Source organism: Anolis carolinensis, chromosome 1, assembly GCF_035594765.1.
Source record: "Anolis carolinensis isolate JA03-04 chromosome 1, rAnoCar3.1.pri, whole genome shotgun sequence".
NCBI classification, from domain to species: Eukaryota; Metazoa; Chordata; class Lepidosauria; order Squamata; family Dactyloidae; genus Anolis; species Anolis carolinensis.
Genome location: NC_085841.1, coordinates 143,551,454 through 143,564,693, shown reverse-complemented (window position 1 = coordinate 143,564,693; position 13,240 = coordinate 143,551,454). Strand labels below are relative to the sequence as shown.

General features: G+C 42.7%; 1 long non-coding RNA gene across 2 annotated transcripts in view; it reads left to right on the top strand.

Moving 5' to 3' along the window:
• Positions 1–13,240, top strand: part of LOC134299717 (uncharacterized) — a 51,439-nt gene that overhangs the window by 21,654 nt on the left and 16,545 nt on the right. For both annotated transcript variants that reach the window (XR_010006966.1, XR_010006965.1), the window contains one exon: positions 2,818–2,985. This is a non-coding gene — a long non-coding RNA (uncharacterized LOC134299717). The remainder of the gene's footprint in view (positions 1–2,817; positions 2,986–13,240) is intronic.

Genomic DNA, 13,240 nt, shown 5'->3' with positions numbered 1-13,240 from the left:
CCAGCACTAAACAGTTAAAACCATGCCTTTTACCCAACAGAGCAAACTTAAAATTGTGATAGGTCATAGGAAAAAGCTGGCTAGAGGAGGCCTGGAATCCCTCCCATTCACCCTATGTGGTGGGAATATGCAGATGTTCCCATTGACATAGTCATCTATGTCCGGTAAGGTTACATGCTTTACGGGTTCAACATATCCCTGCAAATACCAATACAGTAAATCAAAATGCTTGCTGGCATTATCTGGTTTCCTTTCTGGCTTGGAAAGTTAGAACAGATGTCACACAAGAGAAGACTTGACCCACCAAGTGTAGCTTTTCTGGCCGCTGTAAATGGGAAGCGCCTTGAAATGCTAATGGATGCAGTTTGTGTTGACGAGTTTGCATACAGAGGGTGGGAAACAGCTCTGATCCCTAAGAGAAAGGAAGAGGGGGAAAATAAATCTTTTGTCATGAATCAAGGAAATCTGCTTCTTCGGCAGTAAAGCACATTAAATGGTGTGAGGATCTTGGCAGTATAGCGATCTTGGAAGAAGTCTCTTGCACACACAAAGTGCAGTGAATGAGCATTATGACAGGGGATGTGCACCATAATGCAGTTCTGAATGTGCAGAGATGTTTTCCCTGCTCCACTTCTTGCAGTCTGGGTTTTGCACTGTGAAAACAGTACTGAGGGTTTCCCTCATTCCTTTCTTCTCAGTATTTTGATTCTCGACGATCTTGTTTTTGCTCTCGTGGAGATTTGAGACTTCAATACTGAGAAAACGCAGCTTACAGGCCAGGCTCGTATTTAAGTCATGGCGAATGAATGAGAGATTTCTTTCATTCTCTTGATAAAATCCACTTAAGACATTGCATTTGCTTAGTATTGCGAGGCCCTGTTTGGTGCTTTTCTACTCTCAGACATCAAAGCAATATCCTAAGAAGCCTGAACATCAATGGACATTTTGTTATGAACCTCAAAGACAGAAAATTAGGTTCTTTTCCATAATGTCTAAAATATGTACTTTTTTCTTTTTTAAAAAAATTAGTTAGATTCAGTTTGCTTTATCAGATTCATCAGCAAAGTTACAGGGAAAGCCACAGGAAGTTAAATTAAAACTGCACATCATATAATTCTGCCTCCCTTCAAAACCATTAATAAACCAGCATCACACATTCAAACTGATACACAAGCAGGGGCGGTGCAACGTAGAGGCCACTGAAGCGGCCGTGTTGGGCGCACGTCAAGGGGGGCGCTGTCGAGGCCTCGACAGTGCCCCCGTGTAAATTTACCAAGGACGGAGGCGGCGGCAGCGGCGGGGACCATCGCCTCCCTCCTCGGCGAAGAGCTAGGCCTCAGATGAGGCCTTCGCCAAGGAGGGAGGCGATGGTCCCCACCTCCGCCCTCGGCGAACAGGGAAGGCCTACGGAGGCATAGGTATTCTTGCGTGGTCTTGCGAGACTTCATGAGAATACCTAAACCTCTGTAGGCCTTCCCCGTACGCCGAGGGCGGAGGCAGGGGCGGGGGCCATCACTTCCCTCCTTGGCGAAGGCCTCAACTTCCGCTGAGGAGGGAGTCAATGGTCCCGCCACTGCCTCTCTCATTGGCAAATGGGGAAGGCCTCCGTAGGCTTTCCCTGTTCGCCGAGGGCGGAGGCGGGGGCGGGGGCCATCTCCTCCCTCCTTGGCGAAGGCCTCAACTTCCGCTGGGGAGGGAGGCGATGGTCCCGCCGCTGCCTCCCTCCTTGGCGAATGGGGAAGGCCTACGGAGGCCCAGGTATTCTTGTGAGGTCTCGCGAGAATACCTAGGCCTCTGTAGGCCTTCCCTGTTCGCTGAGGGCGGAGGCGGCGGAAGGGGCCATTGCCTCCCTCCTTGGCGAAGGCCTCAACCTCTGCCGAGGAGGGAGGCGATGGTCCCGCCACCGCCTCCCTCCTTGGCGAACGGGGAAGGCCTACGGAGGCCTAGGTATTCTCGCGAATACCTAGGCCTCAGATAGGCCTTCCACATTCGCCAAGGAGGGAGGCAGTGGGGACCATCGCCTCCCTCCTCAAGGAATGTGGAAGGCCTTCGCCTGGGAGGAAGGTGATGGTCCTTGCCGCTGCCGCCAGAGGTATGTGCGGGGCCTTGGGGGTGGGGGGCACAATTTTTGGGGGGGGGCGCTGCCACTAGGTTCGCTTACAAAGCGAAATTACCTAGGGTCGCCTCTGTACACAAGACACACATGGAGGAATGAAATTATGGCGGCGACTAGTCTTATCTCTTCCCTATGCCCATCCATTTGGATCTACAAACTTGAAAATGCCTGTGTTTTTGGAGTGTAGTGGTGTATGAAGTGATAATCTAAAATGGATAATTTCTCCAAGCTTTGCCCAACTTGCATACCAACTGTGTGCATGGGCCTTATCTGTCCAGTGGGGAATTTTACAAAGAGTCATTTCTATCTCAAGTACGCCAAACCAGAACAATGGCTGTGAGGTCAAAATCTCTACCTGTGGGCTAGCATTTTATATGCAGGAAGCTCAATGAATGGTGGAATGGTTGATTTCCTGATATCACAAGATTGACCTTGAGTCAATTCCACTTAATCTTAGGAACAAGGTGTCTCAACTTTGTTGTTTGGTGTTCTGCCTTCACAGTGTCTGAAGTCAAGAGACTGGTTACTTCCAGTTTTGGTGCCATGATCCTACAAGTCTCGGCATGTTGTTACCAGTTGTAGGTTGACTCCAAAATAATGTAGGGACACAGAAAGTGGACAAATTTAGGAATAGACCTGCAGACCTTTTGGCTCTGACAAGAATAACTCCAAGTGTTATTTAATGGTGTGTTTTTTTCCAGCTACATGTTCAGTTGGCTCTCCATGTCTTTTGCATCCTTCAATTAACTATGGTTCAAAAATATTTGGAGAAAAAACCCTAAAGAAAACCTTGATTTTGCCTCATTTTCCTAGTATACTAGTTGACAGCTGAACAGACAGGCTTCCTTCTCCTAATCCAGGCTGCTGAGGTAAGATTGGGAGTTAGATCAGGAAATGTTACAGTTTGATTAGTGGTTATGTTCCTTAACATACAGTGAAAACTGTCAACAGTAAATGTGTTGGTATGGTAAATGCTGCCATTTTCTATTAAAAATGTAGCCTATTCAAATATTTGTTTTATGCTTTTAAGTAGCTTCATCTGACTCTAGGAGAGAACCTCATTAAAAAATATAGCTAGCATTTGCTAAGAAACATTGGCCCATGCAATGAGATGCTGCCAAGTTGTGCCAATATTGAGAATTTGGGTGTCCTGTTCAGGCTGATGCCAATTGGGGCACCAAAAACATGGCAGTCTGCTAATAAAAAGTATTCCCCCCTTTACCAGAGGAAGGGAGGGCAAGAGAAGGCAATGAGTTTACCATCTGTTCAGTGAAACCAGTTAGTCATTCACCAACATATGTTTTGGGTCCTCAAGTGTTATCCCTGTTTCTGGGTATATTTAACTTGATGGTTCCAAAAATGGCACCAGTCTTCCCCTATTGGATGAAGTTTTTGAGATACAGAACATATGCCATCTACCAGTCACCATTTGATCATCCATAGAAAACCATGATAACCGTATTTAAGAAACTAGAGCTGATTTGGTCTATCCAATGCCATTTTCTGAACCAGCGCCCCAAATAATTCCAGTAACAGGCCTTAAAAACCAAGATACAAAGACACAATTTTTAGGTTGGGCTGTGTTCTCTTCTGTTTTCTCAGCATTGTCTGACAAACATGGTAGGAAGCACTCAGCACTGCTAAAATACAGTGGCCTAGAATATGAAAAAAATACTGAGAGCCTCAGCTGAAATCATGCACTTCATGAGAGTCTTTGTTGACTGTAGGATTTTGGTGCTTCAACCACTGCACAAGCAAATGTTGCAATGATTTCCCAAACTTGACATGGCAGGTTTGAATTTTTTTTTAATAATATGTCTCTGTTCAACAAGTTGATAATGGCTGTGGTTAAATTTTCTAAGAAGATCATGTGGGGTTATTTCAACAGAAGAGAGAGAATGACTTCGTGTACATTCTCTATTAGGATGTGGTTAGGTATATTTGTCTCAGATAAACCGTACCTATTTCTGGAAACGTTGGTTTAATACTTTTTCCTCTAGCAGCTAGAACTTTTTCTAAAGACATTCTCAGAGGTATTAACATTTAATTTTTAAAAAAGCAAACCATAATCTTGCCATTTCATATAAGAGGTGTTATTTTACTATGCGCCACCAAATACCATGAACCCCATTGTATGTCCTAGAGATAGTGCAGATACGTCCCCAACCCCCAGCATTTTCTAGAGAGGCACAAATGAGCAAACAGCAGATTTTTTTCTGGGTGAAATCAAATACATTGAAAATGTTTTTGTGCTTTATTGGTGCAAACAAGGAAGTCTTTAGTAAATGCCCAAATATGCCACTAATATTCAAATTTTATTTGGACTATTTATTTATCATCTTAGAAGGGAATTGAGAATACAGCTATAATGTATAAAAAACCCACACAAACAACGTTAAAAACATGGCATTATGCAAAATTTCCTTTGAGCAGAAGCTGGCCACTTGGAATGCCTCTGGTATTGGGGTAAGAAGGTCCTCCATTGTGCACCTGGCAGAGCTTAGACTGCATTGTAGTTAGTGGTCTGTGGTTTGCTCTTTTCCACACTCGCATGTTGTGGACTCTATTTGTTTTGACTGATATTAGCTGAAAGTATTATATTGATCTTGGGTTGGGGGCAGGGGGTTATCTATTCAAATTCTGTTCAGTTTAGATTCAAAGTATTAACTGAAGTAACACTGAGAGTACAAATTATAGCATTATTGGTGATAAGATGCAGAAAGAGAAATACCAGGAATGAAAATGTTCTCACATTTCTACATGATCTCTATAGCCTCATCTACACTGTCACTATAATGTAGATTGAACTGAGTTATATGGTCAGTGTCCTTTTTTCGTGTCAGGAGCGACTTGAGAAACTGCAAGTTGCTTCTGATGTGAGAGAATTGGCTGTCTGCAAGGACCTTGCATAGGGGACGCCCAGATGTTTGATGTTTTAACATCCTTGTGGGAGGCTTCTCTTATGTCCCCACATGGGGAGCTGGAGCTGACAGAGGGAGCTCACCTGCTCTGCCCAGATTCAAACCTCTGACCTGTTGGTCAGCAGTTCTCCTGGTACAAAGGTTTAACCCAGTGGTTCTCAACTTGTGGGTCCCCAGATGTTTTGGCCATCAACTCCCAGAAATCCTAACAGCTGGTAAACTGGAGAGATGTCTGGGAGTTGTAGGCCAAAACACCTGGGGACCCACAGGTTGAGAACCACCGGTTTAACCTATTGCGCCACCGGGGGCTCCTGGTGCACTCATATAATGCAATTCAATGCAGTTAATATGAATCTATACTGACCATATAATGCAGTTCAATTTGCATTATAATGGCAGAATAGATGGGGCCTATGCCTGCATGCTAGTTGTTACATTGATCAGTTAACTCCAGATGGGCTTTCACACTTTTGTTCAGAAGGCTGGAAGTTCCCCATCCCAAGACTGAGATGAACCAAATCCCTTCTTCACAGGGGTTACATTTTCTAAAATGTTTCGTGATATAGGTTTCGGGAGATATAATCCATCTTCATTCCTCCCTCTTGAGTTTGAGGAAGTTTTCCTCTTCAAGGGAGAGTTTATCAGCACCAAATCTGACAAGGACAATCCTGGTTGCTTTTCTGGTTACTTTACTTGAACATAGTTCAATGAATCTATAGAAATATTATAGAAAAACCTATCAAAACAGAACTCCAATCGGAGCTCCGATGGATGACTTGGAGAGATCCCCCACCCGCCACACTGAAATCCCAGAAAACTAAACAAGACCATTCTTCTCATGTCTCTCTTCATTCTTTCCAAAGTATGCATTAGCACCACCCATTCCTCTTCCCTGTATCCTTCACAATAAACAGGGATCGGTCATTGGCTGATGTTCCTGTCTCACAAAGATACACGCCTGACAGCACCCATAAGCTCATCAACCCACTCTCTCACTCTGTCCCAACTGCAGGACTTATCAAGATATCCTGGCACTGTAATCAGGGATTGCTGTGGGAATGATCTCCCCAGGGATAAGCCCATCAAGCATCCCATTGTCCAGGTGGCACAACTGTCACTCCTTTCCCAACCATTGACAGTTCATTGATATTCCTGCCAGACCTCTCCGTCAATCAGCAGCCAGGAGTGGGTGGCCTCTGTGACCAATGAAACTGCAGATTATTGTACTTTCTCATGACATGTAATACCTGTAAATATCTATAAAATGTTCATACTTGTGGCTGTCCATACATGTCAGATCTGGGATCACTTTGTTCCTGACATCTGCTCTGATCTCTGTTCCTGCCTCCATCTTTGCATGTCTTCTTTGGGTCAATCAGGATTTGGCATGGTGGACTGAACTCCGAAATTTTCGACAACAGAAACATGTATTTTAAAGGAAGTTGGTATGTCTAGGGATGTGCGTGCATGTGCTTTCAAGTTGGCTGTAGACGTACGATGATCCCATGAATTTCATAACATTCCTAGGTCAGAAATAGTTACCAGGGGGTTTGCCAGTTCCTTCTTCTGAAATATAATCTACAGCAACCTGGTATTTATTGGTTGTCTCTTACATGTAAGCATGTTTCTCAGTGGTTTCAGTGTGTGTGTGTGTGTGTGTATGGATGTGAACCAGTGGGTTTTAGTGGTTTGAGCCTTAGGCTACAACTCTGAAGACCTGGACACAGCCATGGAAACCCACTGTGACCTTGGGCAAGTCACTCTCTTGGTTTCAGATGAAAGCAGAAACAACTCCCTTCTGAATAAATTGCCATGAGTCAGAAATGACTTGAAGATGCACAACAACAACACCAACAACAAAAATATATGTATAAGAAACCCAATTACTAAAAACCTCTTGCTGATTATTGACTAATACAAGCCTTGATAGGAATATATACAAAAATCCAGAAAAGCTATGGCTGGCTACATTACTGTCCTTGGCCACTGTTATTACTTTCTGATTTATGTATTTTTACCAGGGCTATGCGGACGGTATGCATTTAAAATTAGTGTTTCCAACCTTTTCAGAAACAGTGAGTGGGCCAGAAAAATAAACAAGCAAGTAAGCAAATAATTGAAAAAAATAATTTAAATAATCAAATAAGTAAGATCCAAGTGAGGTGGTTTCCATATGCTCCATTTCCTCCACAAAAGCCCTGCTCAGCAAAGAAAGGAATGTATTTTACCCAGCTATTTCATTTCCACAAACAAGCTTAAGCGGAGGCCACATGGTGAAGAACCATAGCCAGAATTCTAGCTCAGAAAGGCTAAAGCTCTGCTACCCAGATACACTGCTAATCCCTGCTATAGCTTCTTAATAAAGAGTTGTGTAATTCACTTGGGCAATGTGTGAAATCCGCTAATAGCTGAATTACAAAGAGGCTAGCAGCTGGCTCTCACAGACTGCCAGCTTTTCTCAGTGGTTTCAGGTAAATCCACGATGTACTACCACTGAAGGCATATCCAGGCCAAATACTGAATTGGAAGGCGTTTGTTAAAGGAATCCTATCAAACTTCTACTTTAAATCAAGGTGTATTGATGCCTAGAAGCATCCTGACTGTGGTAGATGTCATCTTTTCTTGAAAAACTTGCAAGATGTAAAAATAAAAATAAAGAGGAGCAGACCTTTTCACAAAATCGCCATGTGTACGAATACCTGGTCCTAATGGTAAGTTTGTACATTCCCACATTTGCCAAAACGTTGAGGGAAGTCTCAAGACAAAGAAAGAAATCAGGGCGGCATCTAAAGATTTTGTGAAGGATTTTGTGAAGGTTGTAACACTTTCTGGCTCCTTCCACACAGCTGAATAAAATCCCACATTTTCTGTTTTGAACTGGAATATGTGGCAGTTTGGACTCAGGTAACCCAGTTCAAAGCAGGTATTGTGGGATTTTCTGCCTTAATATTCTGAGGTATATGGCTGTGTGGAAAGGCCCTCTGAAGGAGTTGGGATAGAGGGCTTCCCCATTCGACTCAAGCCTACTACATAGACATGCAACCCCTCTACACTGCTATATAATTCCGTTTCATTATATGGGGAATGATGTCTGGGACCAAAGACATCATTCCCCAAGTAGGTCTAATCCAGTTTTTAATCCTAACCAGAGTAGAATCAATGGAACTGTTTCTAAAGTATTGATTTACCAAGTTTTCATAGCTTCCATGGATACTATCCAAGTTGGGACTATACATTGGATTTAGGCCTAAGACGACAAATAGTAGCTGTCTGGAAACATAATGATTGCCTTTATCATTTTTCATGCAAGAGCGATGAAGGGTGCTGTCCAAAACATATCCTCAGTATTTAGATTTTAAACTTATTTTCTTCATGGGATGGCAGTGCTTTTGGATCTATATTTGATTTTTGCCTAATTTCATATTAAATGTTTTCAGTTATTATATTTTCTACACACATACCTGGCATCAGAAGAAAGAGGAGTCTCATGGTATTGTAACTTGATTCAATTTTGTTTCTGCTCCTGGCTTTTATTGATTTGCTGATACTCTTTTGGTTTCAGTATGACAAAAAACAACTCACTTTTTTTAGTATTGGACACTGAGGAGATGAGGGATCTTTTGTAGTAGTTTATTTTGTGCTAATTCCAGGTTTGGTTGTCAATGAATTTCAAACATACAGATTGAGTATCCCATAACTGAAGTGCTTAGGATCAGAAGTGGTTTGGTTTTTTCCTGGATTTTGAAATTGCTGTATTTGCATATATATACATAATAAGACATTTTGAGGATGTAACCGACATGGAAACACAAAATTCCTTTAGGCACTTTATCTACCCTGAATGCAATTGTGTGCAATATTTTAATAATTTTGTGCGTGAGGCAAAGCTTGTCTACATCAAACTATCAGGAAGCAAAGGTGTCACTTCCTCAACCTCCCATGTGAACAACTTTGGATGTCAAAGTATTTTGAACTGAAAAAAACTTTTGCACATAAAATTGTTCATAAATGACAAATCTTACAAATCATATCTTACAAATTACACACACACACACACATGCTTTTAATGAGATATGTTGTGTCCACATACATTTAGTTATTACAGTTTATGTATGAACACATATCTCCTAAAAGGGCTTGGATAACTTCGAGCATGCTAGCAAAACTGGATTACTGTGTCGCAAAATGAGGCATGTCTAAAAGTGTGTCATCAATATGAAATGTTTGGAAAGTTCAGCACTAGTTATTGTATTGTACAACAGGACCTCCAATTTTAAAAACAGAACCCATCATTAAATATTTCTGAGTAAAACCAAGGGCCAAAATATACTTTGATTTGAACACACTTCTGTGACGCATAGTTGAGAGATGCTACAACTCTAGATGCATTGGGGAGGGATTGATAGAAGTGAGTAGGAGGCACAGTGGGTTAAACCCTTGTGCTGGCTGAACTGCTGATGTGAAGGTTGGTGGTTTGAATCCGCCAGATGGGGTAAGCTCCCATCTGTCAGCTCTAGCTTCCCATTTGGGGACATGAGAGAAGTCTCCCAGCAGGATGGGCAATGTCCTTGCAGATGGCCTATTCTCTCATACTAGAAGCAACTTGCAGTATGTTCGCTTCTGACGCAATTAAAAAAATGTGAATGCCAGCACCAATGCTTTCCAGCTAGACTGGCATTTTACCTTTTGTTGCCTTCATGCTTGCTTATCCCAAGAAGAGCCAGGACTGGGACATTGGGACTGGCAAGTGCCTGGCACTTTTGACTTGACATTTGACCTGATAGTTGATCCTCAGAACTGGGCTACCCAAAGAGTTGGCACCTTTCTGTAGTATCGAGACACCTTCCCTGTGAGGAGAAGCTTGACTTATGTCTGGTTATTTTAGGAAGCAGCCCCCTCCCCAGAGCAGCTGGCACATTCAGGGTCCTGCTGAGCTGCCTGAATAGGCCAGATGTTTTCTTTTGTCCACTGGTGCTCCTCCAGAACTTAATCCCTTTTACACAATGAGTTGACCAGCTAGAACTAGCAAGCCCTTTATAATTCAAGTTAGGGGTATAAAGAACATAGCTTGACTGGCACGTAATTTCCTGAGTTGCTGGTGTTTGAAATAGGGGAAAGTTGCATACTGGACAAGAGAACAGTCACTTTGCACAAAGGAACAGTCTATTGATGAACTTGGTTTCTAATCGATGTAAGAGTTTGCTCGCTCACATTAAAAGTTATTAGGACCATTCTAATACATTCTAATAATTAGGCCAGATGATCTCTGTCAGACCATCTGCAACAAACCTCAAAGCCCTGCTCAGGGAATATGTAATTAAGCAGTATGGTGTAATGGTTTGAGTGTTGGGCTACAGCTCTGAAGATCAGGGTTTGAAGCCCCACTTGTCCATGGAAAACCCACTGAGGGCCCTTCTACATTGCCTTATAATCCAGATTATCAAGACAGACAATCCACATTATCTGCTTTGAACTCGATTATTTGAGTCAACACTGCATATAATCCAGTTCAAAGCAGATAACCTGGATTTTAGCCAGCTGTGTAGAAGGGGCCTGAATGACCATACATAAGTCACATTCTCTCAACCTGAAAGGAAGGTAAAGCCAAGCCCCCTCTTGCCAAGAAAATCATATCTTTTAACTTTAGGGTTGCCATAAGTTGGAAATACCTTGAAGGCATACAAAATCATAATTGGAAGTTTCTTTCTCTAATTTTGTTTTCTTTTGATTTTTTTTATATTGACACTCTGAATATGCTGGACCTTATAAGCGCTGATGCGATATACGAATGTGCACACAAGCAGATTTCTTATCATTGTCTCTCCTCAGCCTCTATGCTTCCCCACTTGAACCCCACTTCCCTTTGATGTCACTTGCCTTCCATGCTGGTGCCCACTGTAGATGTTCAAACTCTGTTTAATTCCATAAACATGAGAACAAAGGAATGGTTGTGGAGAGTTCTCATGGGAATTGCTTTCCATTTGTGCTTTCATTTATTCACCTGTGTGTTCATGGCTCCATCTGTTTACAGCCCTTGTCAGCTGTTTAGGGATTTTAAAATGCTCACATGCTCTGGAGCAGTCCACACCAGCATATCACAATGTAGTCTCTTGTTTTTCTTGAGTGCAGGGATATATAGGTAAAGGTTTCCCTTGACGTTAAGTCCAGTCATGTCTGACTCTGGGGGTTGGTGCTCATCTCCATTTCTAAGCCGAAGAGCCGGTGTTGTCCGTAGACACCTCCAAGGTCATGTGGCTGGCATGACTGCATGGAGCGCCATTACCTTCCCACCAGAGCGGTACCTATTGATCTACTCACATTGGCATGTTTTCGAACTGCTAGGTTGGCAGGAGCTGGAGCCAACAGCGGCCGCTCACTCTGCTCCCGGGATTTGAACCTGGGACCTTTTGGTCTCCAGCTCAGTGCTTTAATGCACTTCGCCACTGGGGCTCCTTCACAGGGATATATAGTGATGCAAATATGCACATTTTTGGGTGATCTTGGATTTTAAGCATGCCGTTTTAACCCGTGTTTTTCAGCTATTTATGTGATTCAGTGCACATTTTTGGCAAGCATCATCTAGCCACCCCCACCCCCTTTATCCCAGTTTCTCTAGGATTTTAGGGTCTGTGTAGATAGACCCTGTGCTTTCAGCAAGAACTTCAAAGCACCTTTCTCCGTTTGTTAGATAAGGGCGGAATGGGTTTACACTTTGCAGTAGCATGTCCACAATGTAAGAGATAGTGCCAATTAAATCTCAGTTTTCCCACTTTTATCTGGGATCTAAATACCCTAAAGACACCAAAGGCTCAGTAGCTAGGCTCCTAATGCCCTCCCAATCTTGTACTTGTGGGAGACCACCAGTGGATACCAGGTGCTATATTTTAGTATAAAGAACAAGCAAAACCACCTCTTAATATTCCTTGCCTCCAGTAGTGCAGCGGGTAAATAAATCACTGAGCTACTGAATTTGCTGACTGAAAGTTCGGCAGTTCAAATCCAGAGAGCGGGTGAGCTCCTGCTGTTAGCCCCAGCTTCTGCCAGCCTAGCAGTTCAAAACATGCAAATGTGAGTAGATCAATAGATACTGCTCTGGCGGGAAGGTAACGGTGCTCCATGCAGTCATGCCGGCCACATGACCTTGGAGGTGTCTATGGGCAATGCTGGCTCTTTGGCCTAGAAATGGAGGTGAGCACCTTTACCTTTACCTATCAACTCTTGTTCACACAGAGAGATGTCTATTATTTCTACACACATACACAGCTCTAAATCCAGTATTTTGAGCATTGGTAGTAGAAAGGTAAACCTGAATGTTGGTCTACTACAAATACCACCTTTTGCTAGACCTGGTTCTCTATGAAGTAGAACAAAGGAAGAAAAGAGGATAGTGACACTAAAGAGCTTACTCAATGGTGGTACAAGACAAACACCAAAACCAGGGCTCTTCCCACAATACTAGACTGCAAAGGGGAAGATAAGTACAGGCAGTACCCAAGTTACAAACAAGTTAGGTTCTATAGGTTTGTTCTTAAATTGAATTTGTATGCAAATCGGAAGAGATACATTTTTAGTGTACCTCCAGCCTATATATATAAGCTTTGGATATCGCAGGGAAGGGTTAACACACTTGTGGTGTTTGTTTTCCTGTCTGTGCCCCTGTTCAGAAAAATTCACTTTCTGTCCCTATGATAATTGGATTTTGAAAAATGAAATGAAATAAATACATTAAGACTTATAGAGCTAAAAATGATGCTTCATGGCTGCCTCAAACCGTAAGCTACATTAGAACATAAAAATATATGGAATACGGAGGATGAACCTTGAGTGTATATCTGTTATTTCCTCACAAACTTTTTCCATTCCACATCTCCCACCTTGACGCCAGAAAAGTCTGCTGCAGATAACACCTTGCATATTGCTATGATTTCAGCTCAGAACATTGGCCTCGCAAGCCCTGCGGACACAGAGCTGCTGGAGAACAGATTGGTAAAAATAAGTGCCTGCGTTCTCACAAAACCTGAGAAAATGGCACCTTCGCTCTTGCTCCTCCTCCTTCTCCTCCTCTTCTTTTAAAAGTCTGTTTTCTGCCACTCTGGTAATCGCTTCATAACTGGTGGGATAGCAGAACATATGTTCCTGAAACAGCAAAGAGCAGAGAAGTCTTCGGTACTTCTGCTCCACAAGAGAAAACAAGAGAGAGAAA